Consider the following 728-nt stretch of genomic DNA (forward strand, 5'->3'; position numbering starts at 1 on the left):
AGCAGATGAATGTGAGAACATCCTACTAGTGTCAAACTCTGCACATACATCATTCAAACATCACACTGTAGGGACAAGAAGAAACACAGTGAACACAGTCCTACAGGGCAAGATATTCAAATAAACAAAAGTGGTGTGTGTGACAGTGATGCAGTGGTTCAACGTTGGCTGTGTGTAACAGTGATGCAGTGGTTCAGCGTTAGGTGTGTGTGACGACGTGTGACAGTTTGCTCTAAAACAACAATGGTGGCTGCAAAATAGGTTAGTGCAGATACTGCTAACATCAGTTATATCAGAACGAAAATACAAAGTATTTCTTCATTGAAAGAAGAGCAAAGAACGGTGGAAGATGTTTTCTCTCTTCTCCCAACTGACTTCAGTAAGAGACTACGTTATATGGTTCATTGATCTGATTTGCTGAAATTCATGTGTGACCAGATGGTTCTGTGTATCAAACCATGTTGCAGTCAGGTTAGTGCAGCAGCGGATGAGCAGGTATTGATGCTGACGCAGCATGGCAGGGCCAATCTACAAGTCATTATATTATACAGGCCCAGATGAGATTCCTGATGAAAGGCAATTCGAGGCAGATGACCACCCACCTAGAACCGAAGGGTCTGTCCTAGGTTTCTGCCTTTTAACAGGCAGTTTTTCCTTGCCCCCGTCGCCAAGTGCTTGCTCATGGTGGTACTGTTGGGTCTCTGTAAATGTTATAAGGAGTTCGGTCT

The sequence above is a fragment of the Morone saxatilis genome, unplaced genomic scaffold (genome assembly GCF_004916995.1).
Source record: "Morone saxatilis isolate NCDOM2014 unplaced genomic scaffold, NCSU_SB_2.0 Contig9, whole genome shotgun sequence".
In the NCBI taxonomy this organism is placed as follows: Eukaryota; Metazoa; Chordata; class Actinopteri; family Moronidae; genus Morone; species Morone saxatilis.